Raw genomic sequence first — 16945 nt, forward strand, 5'->3', positions numbered from 1 at the left:
GTTGATGACTACTCAAGATTCACATGGGTAAACTTTCTTAGAGAAAAATCTGAAGCATTTACAACATTCAAAACCCTCATTATCAAAATTCAGAATGAAAAAGAGGGAAGAATAGGAAAAATTATTCGCCTAAGAAGCGATCATGGAAGAGAGTTCGAGAATACAAAATTCAAAGAATACTGCACAGAAAATGGAATTCATCACCCCAACAGAATGGGGTAGTTGAACGAAAGAATCGAACCATCCAAGAAATGGCAAGAGTCCTCTTAAATCACAAAAGACTTCCATCAAAATTCTGGGCAGAAGCAGTTAACACAGCATGCTATTTGATAAACCGGGTATTCATTCGAAAAGAAATCAACATGACACCATATCAAATCTGGAAAGGAAGAACACCAAATTTAAAAAACACACATGTGTTTGGAAGCAAATGCTATATTTTAAAAGATAGAGAACCATTGGGAAAGTTTGATATCAAAGGAGATGAAGGAATCTTCCTAGGATATTCCTCAAACAGCCGGGCATACCGAGTATATAACCTTAGGACAAATATTGTCATGGAGTCTATCAATGTTATGGTCAATGACACAACAGAAGATTTCTCCAAAAATGATGAAGAGATAACTGGTGTTGAAACAGCAGTTCCAGCATCACACAACCAGAAATCAGAACCAGAAATATTAGAAAAAGAAGAAACTGTAGACCTTGAAGAAGAAATCCACACCACTGATGAAACCAGGGTACAGAAAAATCATCCAATAGAGAACATTATAGGAGGACTAAATGAAGGAATCAGGACTAGAGGAAAGAAACGAGACTATCAAAAAATGGAAGAAGGAGACTATGACTACTGCTACACCTCAAAAATTGAACCCAAAAACATCACGGAAGCCTTAAAAGATGAATTTTGGGTAGAAGCCATGCAAGAAGAATTACAACAATTCGAAAGACACAATGTCTGGGAGTTAGTCCCTAAACCGGAACATGCCAATATCATAGGGACAAAATGGATTTACAAAAATAAAATGGATGAACAAGGAAACATCATACGTAACAAAGCCCGACTAGTAGCTCAAGGATACACTCAAGTAGAAGGAACAGACTTCGAGGAAACATTTGCCCCAGTAGCCAGAATTGAATCAATTCGGCTACTCATAGCAGTAGCTTGCATACTCAAGATAAAACTCTACCAAATGGATGTGAAAACTGCATTCCTGAATGGATATCTAAAAGAAGAGGTCTATGTTGCTCAACCAAAAGGATTTGAAGACCCCCATTTTCCACAAAGTGTGTTTAAACTTAACAAAGCACTATACGGACTAAAACAAGCACCACGGGCTTGGTACGAACGCCTCACTGATTTCCTAATCAAAAAGGGTTACACAAGAGGCAGCGTGGACAAAACCCTATTCGTCAAACAACTCGGTCAAGACATAGTCATTGCCCAAATCTATGTTGATGACATAGTATTTGGCTCAACACTCAAGGTCCACAAAGACCAATTCATCATCAACATGGAAGGGGAATTCGAGATGAGCATGGTTGGGGAACTAACCTACTTTCTTGGTCTACAAATCAGACAACTGGACAATGGAATCTTTATCTCTCAAAGCAAGTATGCCAAAAATTTAGTCAAAAGATTTGGTCTAGAAGAAAGCAAGGTTGTCAGAACACCTGTTCCAACAACAGAGAGAATATCAAGGGATGCAGAGGGAAAACCATTTGAACAAACCCTATATCGAAGCATGATAGGAGGGTTACTGTACCTAACTGCCAGCAGACCAGATCTAAGCTTTGCAGTAGGAATTTGTGCAAGATACCAAGCAGATCCAACCGAGCAACATTTAAAAGCGGTCAAAAGAATCATTAAATACGTGAAAGGGACATCTGATCTAGGAATATGGTACTCATTTGACACCAATCATCATCTCTCAGCTTATTGTGATGCTGACTGGGCAGGTAACATAGATGACAGAAAAAGTACGTCAGGAGGATGTTTTTTCCTAGGTACTAATCTAGTATCATGGATCAGCAAGAAACAAAGCTCAATTTCACTGTCAACAGCAGAGGCCGAATATATTGCAGCAAGAAGCTGTTGCACACAACTACTTTGGATGAAACAGATGCTAGAAGACTATGGAATGCAACAGTCAACTATGACAATTCACTGTGACAATAAGAGCGCAATAGACAATTCAAAAAATCCAGTTCAACACTCAAGGACAAAACACATAGACATCAGACATCATTTCATAAGAGAATTAGTTGAAGATGAAATCATCAGTCTTACTCACATAAGTACAGAAAGACAACTAGCAGATATTTTGACCAAAGCTCTAGATGGAAATAGATACACAAAACTAAGGGCTGAAATGGGCCTGTGTATCCTATAACACTCATCAATTAAAAGAGAAACACATGGGCCCAATCCACAAAACAAGTCCATCAACCCAAAACCGGCCCATGTCCATATCTGATATATCACACCGACCCATCATAAAAGACCCAAACCCGGATACCCATCCCAAACAAAAGCCCTGTTTCAGAAACCCAGAATCGTCATCCTTACCCGACTCCACTCAACATCCATCAGTGACCTTCCCACTCACCCCAAACCTTCACACAACAGGAACCATGGTGAGAACACGAAACCAAAGGATGGGAAAGTTACCACGAAAGAGAACGACCAAGGGCACCACAAACTACACCGGCACCGGAGAGTCCTCGAACCTGGTATGTGTCGAAGAAGAAAGTCCCAACATTGCGACAAATCCTGTTCCGATAGCCAGAGTACCGTTCGGCGAACCCCAAGAACAGAGCCTCCCACCAGGTAACCCGAATCTCCCTCTAGCAGATCATGAAGAAATCCCCATGCCCATGCCCATCGCGGCTGATTTCGGGGACAATAGAATTGTTGATCCGAACGATTTAGTGGTACAACTCCGGTTTGCCATAAATCATGGCTGGGAACCTGATCTAGGTTCCTATGTTAGCTCTGTAGATGAAGAAAATCCAAGGGGAACTGAAAATGAGGGACAAGAGGAGTCTCAAAATCATGAGGTGAACCGTCCCCCAAGTCTTACAAATGGAGAACAAACCCAAATCGATGAAACTCCAAATCCAATTCCTCGGGTCAACCGAAACCCTAGAAAGAGGAAGATGACTGACCCGTATGAAGGGGCCGATCCCAGAGCCAAAAGGCCGAATGATTTCCCAATACGGGCAGGACCCCCCCAACGACAGCCAAATATCCCACCTAAACCCTCAAAAACCAAGAAATCAAAAATGACACAAACAGAGGATGAACATGACTGGACACCCAATGAAGATAATGATGGTGATGAAAGAGTAAGGACCCAAGCCCAAAAGAAGTCCTAGCTACCTACCAAGGAAAAAGAAAAACAAAAGAAGAAACCAACCACCAAAAGGGATAAACTGTCCAGCAAGGAAAAGGGGAAACAGAAAGTAGGTACTAAGGAAAAGGGGAAACAGAAAGTAGGTACTAATGCTGACATGTCATACCTACCAAAACCCCATAGTACAACTTTTCTGAGAAAAGAAGCAGTAAGTTTATGGAAAAGAATAGTAGAAAGAAAAATTATCAGCCAAAAACTGCTTCCCATAGATAAACTAGACAATCCAGAACAGATTCAAGAAATATTAATCACAAATCAACTCCTGGGAACAGTGACCAATATAGAACCCTATGATGAACAGGTTATACAAGAGTTCTACTGCAATATGACAAAAACCATCTCTACACCTAGTAGTCCTTTGTATGGGAAGGTATATGTAAGAGGCAGTTTCTATAACTTCACTCCAGACATCATCAACAGATATCTAGGAACACCAGAAGCAGAACAAAACATGGAAATAAACAGTGAGCAAGTTGCCCAAGAGCTCACAGCTGGAAATGTCATTTTTGAAAAGAACAAGATCAAAGCAGCTTCCCTAACAAGCAAATATGCCACCCTCCAGAAAATAGCTCTAGCAAACTGGATGCCATCACTCCACGAATCCACTGTGAAATGGACTTTAGCAGAGCTGCTATACAAGATACGGAAAGGAGTTAAACTCAACATGGGAGTCATTATCTACTCACAAATCACAAACCTAGCTAAAGACACAAAATCCAACACTTCCTTAATCTTTCCAAACCTCATCTTTGGCATCCTGACAAAACATAATCTCAAGACACATGGCCCAAAAACATTGTCAAGAACCTCAACACCACAGTAAAATTAAGGAAGGGAAGCCATCAAAATGACCTAAGATCCTCAGCCCCAAAGAACAATCCTCTAGACTCCAAGACACTAATCAGCTATTTTGAGGGAAGACTAACAGAATTGGAGACCTCAGAAAAACAAATCTTAAGGAAACACATGGACATCAAGGAAGAAAGAGGAGAGATATCAGAATGGTTAGAAATCCTAAAAGCAGCCAATGAAGAAGATCATGAAGAAGATCAAGAATCAGAAGAAGAAAGCCAGGAGCTCCCTCAAGAAAAGGATGAGCACACTCAAGAAAAGGGTGTTGAAACCCCTGTTTCAACATCAAATTCAGAAAATAGACATTGACCATTTTAGCAAAAAAGGGGGAGAAAGGCAGGCAGAGAACTCTCTGTTGTGAGTTTTTTTTTTTTGGGTTGCAGAGAAGGCAGAACTCTTGTTGTGAATCTCTGTTGGGTTGCACGGCAACAATTCCTTTTTTGTTGGCACAACTTCTGGCATAGTTACTCTAAGCTTTTGTTACAAGCAGATCAGACAAGAAAGCCAAGCAGATCTTTGAGAGCTTAGCTCATTTACACCCCAATGATTCCTGTGTCATTTAAATTTATCCTCAGCATGGTAACCGGAAAGGATGTAAAATACCTTTATCTGGTATATATTATCTTATTTTTGCATATGCATATCATTTACCTTTGGGACCCAGGATGCATCCTAATATCAGCAATACTAGCCCAACTCTTGCATATACAAAAAAAAAATAAATAAATAAATAAATAAATAAAATAAAAAAAAAACAAGAGCTTAACTGTATCCAATGTCCCACAAATTAAGGGGGAGACAATTCCCCTTAACAATCTCTGAAGAAACAAGATACATCAGGATAAGAAGGAGATTCACAAATTAAGGGGGAGACAAATCACACAGGACAAGCCATGAGAAGATTCAAGATGAACCAAAGTTTTTGCTAAAATTTGACAAAGGGGGAGAATGTTGACTTGAGAACATTTTGTCAAATTCTAGTCAAAAAGGGAATACTAAGACAATCAAGGATTAGGACATATATTCCTAATCTAAATAGGAATAGTAATCCTATTCCTATCCAACCTGCAAAATCTCGGCATACAAAAGGAACTGCTTCACAACTCTCTCATTCACGCTTTCAGCACCTAATCGTGAGCACGAGAGTAATTGAGAGAGATTCCCTAATCCCCTTGAAAAGTAGTACAAGTGTTTAGGTCTCAATAGCTTGATAGGAAATCATATTGTGAAATTCTCGTTCCCTAAACAAAAGTGTACTTCAAATATTGAGCTTTTAGTGGATTTAGGCAAATTCTCAATTTGAGAAGTGCCTCGTAGATTAGGGCTGCTTGCCCGAAACTGCGTTATAAATATTTGTGTCACAACGTCTGTTTCAACGTTACCGAACTCAAACGCCTATATTAATTTCAGTTCCCATTCTCACAAGCTAAAAATAAAATAGAGTAGCTCAGGTCTGAGTCATGTTAGACCCATTTTTATGTTTGGAGTTAGAGATATAAAAACACACAGAAAAAAAAATGATTTCTCCACCACAAAACAAAACGCATGGGGAAAAGCATCACACCACTGATAAAGTGATCTGCATCTAATATGATCCTTTGCTGGTAACGTAATTATTGATTGCCAATGTGAACGCAAATGGTTTCGTGGTGTAGTTGGTTATCACGTCAGTCTAACACACTGAAGATCTCCAGTTCAAGTCCGGGCGAAGCCAATAGTGTTAAAAGTGCAATTTGCAAAATTTGTTTCACTAAAAAATTGATTTTTTAATCAAGATTCATCTAATCAGATTATTAGAAAGTTTTTCTATCTCATCTTTTTTTTTTTTTATCTGAAGATGATACTACTCAACTAGCTGAAACAATTTTTGTTCTCATCCATCTCGTTTTGTTCCCATTCTCACAAGCTAAAAATAAAATAGAGTAGCTCAGGCCTGAGTCATGTTAGTCCCATTTTTATGTTTGGAGTTGGAGATATAAAAACACACAGAAAAAAAATGATTTCTCCACCACTAAACAAAAAGCATGGGGAAAAGCATCACACCACTGATAAAGTGATCTCCATCTAATATGGTCCTTTATTGGAAACGTCATTATTGATTGCCAATGTGAACGTGAATGGATTCGTGGTGTAGTTGGTTATCACGTCAGTCTAACACACTGAAGGTCTCCGATTCAAGTCCGGGCGAAGCCAATAATGTTAAATTTGCCATTTGCAAAATTTATTTCACTAAAAAATTGATTATTTAATCAAGATTAATCTAATCAGATTATTAGAAAGTTTTTCTATCTCATCATTTTTTTTTATCTGAATATGATACTACTCAACTAGCTGAACCAATTTTTGTTCTCATCTATCTCGTTTCGTTCCCATTCTCTCAAGCTAAAAATAAAATAGAGTTGCTCAGGCCTGAGTCATGTTGGACCCATTTTGATGTTTGGAGTTGGAGACAGAAAAAGACACAGAACAAAAAAATTGATTTCTTTAACACTAAACAAAACGCATGGGGAAAAGCATCACACCACTGATAAAGTGATCTCCATCTAATATGGTCCTTTGCTGGTAACGTAATTATTGATTGCAAATGTGAACGCGAATGGTTTCGTGGTATAGTTGGTTATCACGACAGTCTAACACACTGAAGGTCTCCGGTTAAAGTCAGGGCGAAGCCAATAATTTTAGCTCAGGCGTGAGTCATGTTGGATCCAATTTGATGTTTGGAGTTGGAGATATAAAAACACACAGAAAAAAAATGATTTCTCCAACACTAAACAAAACGCATGGGGAAAAGCATCACACCACTGATAAAGTGATTTCCATCTAATATGGTCCTTTCCTGGTAACGTAATTATTGATTGCCAATGTGAACGCGAATGGTTTTGTGGTGTTGTTGGTTATCACGTCAGTCTAACACATTGAAGGTCTCCGGTTCATGTCCTGGCGAAGCCAATAATTGGCAATTTGCAAAATTTATATCACTAAAAAATTGATTTTTTTATCAAGATTCATCTAATCAGATTATTAGAAAGTTTTTCTATCTCATCTTTTTTTTTTATCTGAATATGATACTACTCAACTAGCTGAAACAATTTTTTGTTCTCATCTATCTCGTTTCGTTCCCATTCTCACAAGCTAAAAATAAAATACAGAAGCTCAGGCCTATGTCATATTGGACCCATTTTGATGTTTGGAGTTGGAGATATAAAAACACACAGAAAAAAAAATGATTTCTCCAACACTAAACAAAACGCATGGGGAAAAGCATCACACCACTGATAAAGTGATCTCCATCTAATATGGTCCTTTATTGGAAACGTAATTATTGATTGCCAATGTGAACGTGAATGGTTTCGTGGTGTAGTTGGTTATCACGTCAGTCTAACACACTGAAGGTCTCCGATTCAAGTCCGGGCGAAGCCAGTAATGTTAAATTTGCCATTTGCAAAATTTATTTCACAAAAAAATTGATTTTTTAATCAAGATTAATCTAATCAGATTATTATAAAGTTTTTCTATCTCATCATTTTTTTTTTATCTGAATATGAAACTACTCAACTAGCTGAACCAATTTTTGTTCTCATCTATCTCGTTTCGTTCCCATTTTCACAAGCTAAAAATAAAATAGAGTAGCTCAGGCCTGAGTCATGTTGGACCCATTTTGATGTTTGGAGTTGGAGACAGAAAAACACATAGAAAAAAAAAATTGATCTCTTTAACACTAAACAAAACGCATGGGGAAAAGCATCACACCACTGATAAAGTGATCTCCATCTAATATGGTCCTTTGCTGGTAACGTAATTATTGATTGCAAATATGATCGCGAATGGTTTCTTGGTGTCGTTGGTTATCACGTCAGTCTAACACACTGAAGGTCTCCGGTTAAAGTCCGGGCTAAGCCAATAATTTTAAATTTGGCGTTTGCAAAATTTATTTCACTAAAAAATTGATTTTTTAATCAGGATTCATCTAGTATAATTATTAGAAAGTTTTTCTTTCTCAACCTTTTTTATTGTTCTGAATATGATACTACTCAACTTGCTGAATTAATTTTTATTCTCATCTAACTCGTTTCGTTCCCATTGTCACAAGCTAAAAAAAAAATAGGGTAGCTCAGGCGTGAGTCATGTTGGATCCAATTTGATGTTTGGAGTTGGAGATATAAAAACACACAGAAAAAAAAATGATTTCTCCAACACTAAACAAAACGCATGGGGAAAAGCATCACACCACTGATAAAGTGATCTCCATCTAATATGGTCCTTTGCTGGTAACGTAATTATTGATTGCCAATGTGATCGCGAATGGTTTTGTGGTGTTGTTGGTTATCACATCAGTCTAACACACTGAAGGTCTCCGGTTCATGTCCTGGCGAAGCCAATAACGTTAAATTTGCAATTTGCAAAATTTATATCACAAAAAAATTGATTTTTTAATCAAGATTCATCTAATCAGATTATTAGAAAGTTTTTCTATCTCATCTTTTTTTTTATCTGAATATGATACTACTCAACTAGCTGAAACAATTTTTTGTTCTCATCTATCTCGTTTCGTTCCCATTCTCACAAGCTAAAAATAAAATACAGAAGCTCAGGCCTATGTCATATTGGACCCATTTTGATGTTTGGAGTTGGAGATATAAAAACATACAGAAAAAAAAAATGATTTCTCCACCACTAAACCAAACGCATGGGGAAAAGCATCACACCACTGATAAAGTGATTTCCATCTAATATGGTCCTTTATTGGAAACGTAATTATTGATTGCCAATGTGAACATGAATGGTTTCGTGGTGTAGTTGGTTATCACTTCAGTCTAACACACTGAAGGTCTCCGGTTCAAGTTTGGTTGAAGCCAATAATGTTAAATTTGCAATTTGCAAAATTTATTTCACTAAAAAATAAATCTTGATTTTTTAATCAAGATTCATCTAATCAGATTATTAAATAGTTTTTCTATCTCATCTTTTTTTTTTTTATCTGAATATGATACAACTCAACTAGCTGAAACAATTTTTGTTCTCATCTATCTCGTTTCGTTCCCATTCTCACAAGCTAAAAATAAAATAGAGTAGCTCAGGCCTGAGTCATGTTGGACCCATTTTGATGTTTGGAGTTGGAGATATAAAAACACACAAAAAAAATGATTTCTCCACCACTAAACAAAACGCATGGGGAAAAGCATCACACCCTGATAAAGTGATCTCCATCTAATATGGTCATTTATTGGAAACGTAATTATTGATTGCCAATGTGAAGGTGAATGGTTTCGTGGTGTAGTTGGTTATCACGTCAGTCTAACACACTGAAGGTGGCCGGTACAAGTCCGGGCAAAGCCAATAATGTTAATAAATTGATTTTCTAATCAAGATTTATCTAATCAGCTTATTGGAATGTTTTTCTATCTCATCTTTTTTTTTATCTAAATGTGATACTACTCAACTAGGTGAACCAATTTTTGTTCTCATCTATCTCGTTTCGTTCCCATTCTCACAAGCTAAAAATAAAATAGAGTAGCTCAGGCCTGAGTCATGTTGGACCCATTTTGATGTTTGGAGTTGGAGACAGAAAAAGACAGAAAAAAAATTGATTTCTTTAACACTAAACAAAACGCACGGGGAAAAGCATCACACCACTGATAAAGTGATCTCCATCTAATTTGGCCCTTTGCTGGTAACTTAATTATTGATTGCAAATGTGAACGCGAATGGTTTCGTGGTGTAGTTGGTTATCACGTCAGTCTAACACACTGAAGGTCTCCGGTTAAAGTCCGGGCGAAGCCAATAATGTTAAATTTGCCGTTTGCAAAATTTATTTCACTAAAAAATTGATTTTTTAATCAAGATTCATCTAATCAGATTATTAAAAAGTTTTTCTATCTCATCTTTTTTTTTTTTTATCTGAATATGATACTACTCAACAAGCTGAAACAATTTTTGTTCTCATCTATCTCATTTCGTTCCCATTCTCACAAGCTAAAAATAAAATAGAGTAGCTCAAGCCTGAGTCATGTTGGACCCATTTTGATGTTTGGAGTTGGAGATATAAAAACACATAGAAAAAAAAATGATTTCTCCACCACTAAACAAAACGCATGGGGAAAAGCATCCACCACTGATAAAGTGATCTCCATCTAATATGGTCCTTTATTGGAAACGTAATTATTGATTGCCAATGTGAACGTGAATGGTTTCATGGTGTAGTTGGTTATCACGTCAGTCTAACACACTGAAGGTCTCCGGTTCAAGTCTGGGCGAAGCCAATAATGTTAAATTTGCTAGTTGTAAAATTTATTTCACTAAAAAAAAAATTGATTTTTTAATCAAGATTAATCTAATCAGATTATTAGAAAGTTTTTCTATCTCATCTTTTTTTTTTTTATCTGAATATGATACTACTCAACTAGCTGAACCAATTTTTGTTCTCATCTATCTCGTTTCGTTCCCATTCCTACAAGCTAAAAATAAAATAGAGTAGCTCAGGCCTGAGTCATGTTGGACCCATTTTGATGTTTGGAGTTTGAGACAGAAAAAGACACAGAAAAAAAAAATTGATTTCTTTAACACTAAACAAAACGCATGGGGAAAAACATCACGCCACTGATAAAGTGATCTCCATCTAATATGGTCCTTTGCTGGTAACGTAATTATTGATTGCAAATGTGAATGCGAATGGTTTCGTGGTGTAGTTGGTTATCACGTCAGTCTAACACATTGATGGTCTCCTGTTAAAGTCCGGGCGAAGCCAATAATGTTAAAATTGCCGTTTGCAAAATTTATTTCACTAAAAAATTGATTTTTTAATCAGGATTCATCTAATATAATTATTAGAAAGTTTTTCTTTCTCAACCTTTTTTTTTTTTCTGAATATGATACTACTCAACTTGCTGAATTAATTTTTATTCTCATCTAACTCGTTTCGTTCCCATTCTCACAAGCTAACAAAAAAAAAGGGTAGCTCAGGCGTCAGTCATGTTGGATCCAATTTGATGTTTGGAGTTGGAGATATAAAAACACACAGAAAAAAAATGATTTCTCCAACACTAAACAAAACGCATGGGGAAAAGCATCACACCACTGATAAAGTGATCTCCATCTAATATGGTCCTTTGCAGGTAACGTAATTATTATTTGCCAATGTGAACGCGAATGGTTTCGTGGTGTAGTTGGTTATCACGTCAGTCTACGAAGCCAATAAAGTAAAATTTGCAATTTGCAAAATTTATTTCACTAAAAAATTGATTTTTTTAATCAAGATTCATCTAATCAGATTATTAGAAAGTTTTTCTATCTCATCTTTTTTTTTTTTATCTGAATATGATACTACTCAACTAGCTGAAACAATTTTTGTTCTCATCTATCTCTTTTCGTTCCCATTCTCACAAACTAAAAATAAAATAGAGTAGCTCAGGCCTGAGTCATGTTGGACCCATTTTGATGTTTGGAGTTGGAGATATATAAACACACAGAAAAAAAAATGATTTCACTGAAGGTCTCCCGTTCAAGTCCGGACGAAGCCAATAAAGTAAAATTTGCAATTTGCAAAATTTATTTCACTAAAAAATTGATTTTTTTAATCAAGATTCATCTAATCAGATTATTAGAAAGTTTTTCTATCTCATCTGTTTTTTTTTTATCTGAATATGATACTACTCAACTAGCTGAAACAATTTTTGTTCTCATCTATCTCGTTTCGTTTCCATTCTCACAAGCTAAAAATAAAATAGAGTAGCTCAGGCCTGAGTCATGTTGGACCCATTTTGATGTTTGGAGTTTGAGACAGAAAAAGACACAATAAAAAAAATTGATTTCTTTAACACTAAACAAAACGCATGGGGAAAAACATCACACCACTGATAAAGTGATCTCCATCTAATATGGTCCTTTGCTGGCAACGTAATTATTGATTGCAAATGTGAACGCGAATGGTTTCGTGGTGTAGTTGGTAATCACGTCAGTCTAAAACATTGAAGGTCTCCTGTTAAAGTCCGGGCGAAGCCAATAATGTTAAAATTGCCGTTTGCAAAATTTATTTCACAAAAAAATTGATTTTTTAATCAGGATTCATCTAGTATAATTATTAGAAAGTTTTTCTTTCTCAACCTTTTTTTTTTTTGTTGTGAATATGATACTACTCAACTTGCTGAATTAATTTTTATTCTCATCTAACTCGTTTCGTTCCCATTCTCACAAGCTAAAAAAAAAAAGGGTAGCTCAGGCGTGAGTCATGTTGGATCCAATTTGATGTTTGGAGTTGGAGATATAAAAACACAGAAAAAAAAATGATTTCTCCAACACTAAACAAAACGCATGGGGAAAAGCATCACACCACTGATAAAGTGATCTCCATCTAATATGGTCCTTTGCTGGTAACGTAATTATTATTTGCCAATGTGAACGCGAATGGTTTCGTGGTGTAGTTGGTTATCACGTCAGTCTACGAAGCCAATAAAGTAAAATTTGCAATTTGCAAAATTTATTTAACTAAAAAATTGATTTTTTTAATCAAGATTCATCTAATCAGATTATTAGAAAGTTTTTCTATCTCATATTTTTTTTTTATCTGAATATGATACTACTCAACTAGCTGAAACAATTTTTGTTCTCATCTATCTCGTTTCGTTCCCATTCTCACAAGCTAAAAATAAAATAGAGTAGCTCAGGCCTGAGTCATGTTGGACCCATTTTGATGTTTGGAGTTGGAGATATATAAACACGCAGAAAAAAAAAATGATTTCACTGAAGGTCTCCCGTTCAAGTCCGGGCGAAGCCAATAAAGTAAAATTTGCAATTTGCAAAATTTATTTCACTAAAAAATTGATTTTTTTAATCAAGATTCATCTAATCAGATTATTAGAAAGTTTTTCTATCTCACCTTTTTTTTTTATCTGAATATGATACTACTCAACTAGCTGAAACAATTTTTGTTCTCATCTATCTCTTTTCGTTCCCATTCTCACAAGCTAAAAATAAAATAGAGTAGCTCAGGCCTGAGTCATGTTGGACCCATTTTGATGTTTGGAGTTGGAGATATATAAACACACAGAAAAAAAAATGATTTCACTGAAGGTCTCCCGTTCAAGTCCGGACGAAGCCAATAAAGTAAAATTTGCAATTTGCAAAATTTATTTCACTAAAAAATTGATTTTTTTAATCAAGATTCATCTAATCAGATTATTAGAAAGTTTTTCTATCTCATCTGTTTTTTTTTATCTGAATATGATACTACTCAACTAGCTGAAACAATTTTTGTTCTCATCTATCTCGTTTCGTTTCCATTCTCACAAGCTAAAAATAAAATAGAGTAGCTCAGGCCTGAGTCATGTTGGACCCATTTTGATGTTTGGAGTTTGAGACAGAAAAAGACACAATAAAAAAAAAATTGATTTCTTTAACACTAAACAAAACGCATGGGGAAAAACATCACACCACTGATAAAGTGATCTCCATCTAATATGGTCCTTTGCTGGCAACGTAATTATTGATTGCAAATGTGAACGCGAATGGTTTTGTGGTGTAGTTGGTAATCACGTCAGTCTAACACATTGAAGGTCTCCTGTTAAAGTCCGGGCGAAGCCAATAATGTTAAAATTGCCGTTTGCAAAATTTATTTCACAAAAAAATTGATTTTTTAATCAGGATTCATCTAGTATAATTATTAGAAAGTTTTTCTTTCTCAACCTTTTTTTTTTTGTTGTGAATATGATACTACTCAACTTGCTGAATTAATTTTTATTCTCATCTAACTCGTTTCGTTCCCATTCTCACAAGCTAAAAAAAAAAGGGTAGCTCAGGCGTGAGTCATGTTGGATCCAATTTGATGTTTGGAGTTGGAGATATAAAAACACAGAAAAAAAAATGATTTCTCCAACACTAAACAAAACGCATGGGGAAAAGCATCACACCACTGATAAAGTGATCTCCATCTAATATGGTCCTTTGCTGGTAACGTAATTATTATTTGCCAATGTGAAGGCGAATGGTTTTGTGGTGTAGTTGGTTATCACGTCAGTCTACGAAGCCAATAAAGTAAAATTTGCAATTTGCAAAATTTATTTAACTAAAAAATTGATTTTTTTAATCAAGATTCATCTAATCAGATTATTAGAAAGTTTTTCTATCTCATCTGTTTTTTTTTTTATCTGAATACGATACTACTCAACTAGCTGAAACAATTTTTGTTCTCATCTATCTTGTTTCGTTCCCATTCTCACAAGCTAAAAATAAAATAGAGTAGCTCAGGCCTGAGTCATGTTGGACCCATTTTGATGTTTGGAGTTTGAGACAGAAAAAGACACAGTAAAAAAAAATTGATTTCTTTAACACCAAACAAAATGCATGGGGAAAAACATCACACCACTGATAAAGTGATCTCCATCTAATATGGTCCTTTGCTGGCAACGTAATTATTGATTGCAAATGTGAACGCGAATGGTTTCGTGGTGTAGTTGGTAATCACGTCAGTCTAACACATTGAAGGTCTCCTGTTAAAGTCCGGGCGAAGCCAATAATGTTAAAATTGCCGTTTGCAAAATTTATTTCACTTAAAAATTGATTTTTTTAATCAAGATTCATCTAATCAGATTATTAGAAAGTTTTTCTATCTCATCTTTTTTTTTTTATCTGAATATGATACTACTCAACAAGCTGAAACAATTTTTGTTCTCATCTATCTCGTTTCCTTCCCATTCTCACAAGCTAAAAATAAAATAGAGTAGCTCAGGCCTGAGTCATGTTGGACCCATTTTGATGTTTGGAGTTTGAGATATATAAAGACACGGAAAAAAAAAATGATTTCACTGAAGGTCTGCGGTTCAAGACCGGGCGAAGCCAATAAAGTAAAATTTGCAATTTGCAAAATTTATTCCACTAAAAAATTGATTTTTTTAATCAAGATTCATCTAATTAGAAAGTTTTTCTATCTCATCTGTTTTTTTTTTTTTATCTGAATATGATACTACTCAACTAGCTGAAACAATTTTTGTTCTCATCTATCTCGTTTCGTTCCCATTCTCACAAGCTAAAAATAAAATAGAGTAGCTCAGGCCTGAGTCATGTTGGACCCATTTTGATGTTTGGAGTTTGAGACAGAAAAAGACACAGTAAAAAAAAATTGATTTCTTTAACACTAAACAAAACGCATGGGGAAAAACATCACACCACTGATAAAGTGATCTCCATCTAATATGGTCCTTTGCTGTCAACGTAATTATTGATTGCAAATGTGAATGCGAATGGTTTCGTGGTGTAGTTGGTTATCACGTCAGTCTAACACACTGAAGGTCTCCGGTTCAAGTCCGGGCGAAGCCAATAAAGTAAAATTTGCAATTTGCAAAATTTATTTCACTAAAAAATTGATTTTTTTAATCAAGATTCATCTAATCAGATTATTAGAAAGTTTTTCTATCTCATCTTTTTTTTTTTATCTGAATATGATACTACTCAACTAGCTGAAACGATTTTTGTTCTCATCTATCTAGTTTCGTTCCCATTCTCACAAGCTAAAAATAAAATAGTGTAGCTCAGGCCTGAGTCATGTTGGACCCATTTTGATGTTTGGAGTTGGAGATATATAAACACACACAAAAAAAAATGATTTCACTGAAGGTCTCTGGTTCAAGTCCGGGCGAAGCCAATAGAGTAGCTCAGGCCTGAGTCATGTTGGACCCATTTTGATGTTTGGAGTTTGAGACAGAAAAAGACACAGAAAAAAAAATTGATTTCTTTAACACTAAACAAAACGCATGGGGAAAAGCATCACACAACTGATAAAGTGATCTCCATCTAATATGGTCATTTGCTGGTAACGTAATTATTGATTGGAAATGTGAACGAGAATGGTTTCGTGGTGCAGTTGGTTATCACGTCAGTCTAACACACTAAAGGTCTCCTATTAAACTCCGGGCGAAGCCAATAATGTTAAATTTGCCGTTTGCAAAATTTATTTCACTAAAAAATTGTTTTCTTTTATAAAGATTCATCTAATCAGATTATTAGAAAGTTTTGCTATCTCATCTGTTTTTTTTTTATCTGAATATGATACTACTCAACTAGCTGAAACAATTTTTGTTCTCATCTATCTCGTTTCGTTCCCATTCTCACAAGCTAAAAATAAAATAGAGTTGCTCAGGCCTGAGTCATGTTGGACCCATTTTGATGTTTGGAGTTTGAGACAGAAAAAGACACAGTAAAAAAAAATTGATTTCTTTAACACTAAACAAAACGCATTGGGAAAAACAACACACCACTGATAAAGTGATCTCCATCTAATATGGTCCTTTGCTGGTAACGTAATTATTGATTGCAATTGTGAACGGGAATGGTTTCGTGGTGTAGTTGGTAATCACGTCAGTCTAACACATTGAAGGTCTCCTGTTAAAGTCCGGGCGAAACCAATAATGTTAAAATTGCCGTTTGCAAAATTTATTTCACAAAAAAATTGATTTTTTAATCAGGATTCATCTAGTATAATTATTAGAATGTTTTTCTTTCTCAACCTTTTTTTTTTTTGTTCTGAATATGATACTACTCAACTTGCTGAATTAATTTTTATTCTCATCTAACTCGTTTCGTTCCCATTCTCACAAGCTAAAAAAAAAGGGTAGCTCAGGCGTGAGTCATGTTGGATCCAATTTGATGTTTGGAGTTGGAGATATAAAAACACAGAAAAAAAATGATTT

General features: G+C 35.5%; 6 non-coding genes across 6 annotated transcripts; all 6 read left to right on the plus strand.

Moving 5' to 3' along the window:
* Positions 1-5908: 5908 nt before the first annotated feature.
* Positions 5909-5982, plus strand: TRNAV-AAC. Its single transcript has one exon. It is a non-coding gene; the product is annotated as a tRNA-Val (tRNA).
* A 405-nt stretch (positions 5983-6387) lies between these two features.
* Positions 6388-6461, plus strand: TRNAV-AAC. Its single transcript has one exon. It is a non-coding gene; the product is annotated as a tRNA-Val (tRNA).
* A 1153-nt stretch (positions 6462-7614) lies between these two features.
* TRNAV-AAC lies at positions 7615-7688 on the plus strand. Its single transcript has one exon. It is a non-coding gene; the product is annotated as a tRNA-Val (tRNA).
* Positions 7689-9975: 2287 nt separating this feature from the next.
* Positions 9976-10049, plus strand: TRNAV-AAC. Its single transcript has one exon. It is a non-coding gene; the product is annotated as a tRNA-Val (tRNA).
* A 405-nt stretch (positions 10050-10454) lies between these two features.
* On the plus strand, positions 10455-10528 carry TRNAV-AAC. The gene has a single exon. It is a non-coding gene; the product is annotated as a tRNA-Val (tRNA).
* A 4973-nt stretch (positions 10529-15501) lies between these two features.
* TRNAV-AAC lies at positions 15502-15575 on the plus strand. Its single transcript has one exon. It is a non-coding gene; the product is annotated as a tRNA-Val (tRNA).
* The last annotated feature ends 1370 nt before the right edge of the window (positions 15576-16945 follow it).

The sequence above is a fragment of the Ipomoea nil genome, unplaced genomic scaffold (genome assembly GCF_001879475.1).
Source record: "Ipomoea nil cultivar Tokyo-kokei standard unplaced genomic scaffold, Asagao_1.1 scaffold1570, whole genome shotgun sequence".
In the NCBI taxonomy this organism is placed as follows: domain Eukaryota; kingdom Viridiplantae; phylum Streptophyta; class Magnoliopsida; order Solanales; family Convolvulaceae; genus Ipomoea; species Ipomoea nil.